At 72.1% G+C, this 215-nt stretch overlaps 1 protein-coding gene across 4 annotated transcripts in view; it reads left to right on the forward strand.

The window, feature by feature from the left end:
* Positions 1-215, forward strand: part of DDR1 (discoidin domain receptor tyrosine kinase 1) — a 16,336-nt gene that overhangs the window by 972 nt on the left and 15,149 nt on the right. The window lies entirely within an intron of this gene.

Consider the following 215-nt stretch of genomic DNA (forward strand, 5'->3'; position numbering starts at 1 on the left):
GAAGCCCCTCTGCTGGGTGCTCCCCCGCACGTTCTCCCCGCAGTTTCCCTTCTCTCCTGGGCAGGGCAGCCGAGGCCGTGGGTGGGAAGGAAGGGAAGCGTGGACGGGAGGGCATGGTGGGGGAGGGGAGACCTGTGGGGCCCCCGGAGGACAAAGGGCGTCTGGAGTGGGGGTGCGGCAGGGGACGCGGGGTGGGCCCTGGCAGGTCGTGGACG

This window comes from Myotis brandtii, unplaced genomic scaffold (genome assembly GCF_000412655.1).
Source record: "Myotis brandtii unplaced genomic scaffold, ASM41265v1 scaffold1750, whole genome shotgun sequence".
NCBI lineage: Eukaryota > Metazoa > Chordata > Mammalia > Chiroptera > Vespertilionidae > Myotis > Myotis brandtii.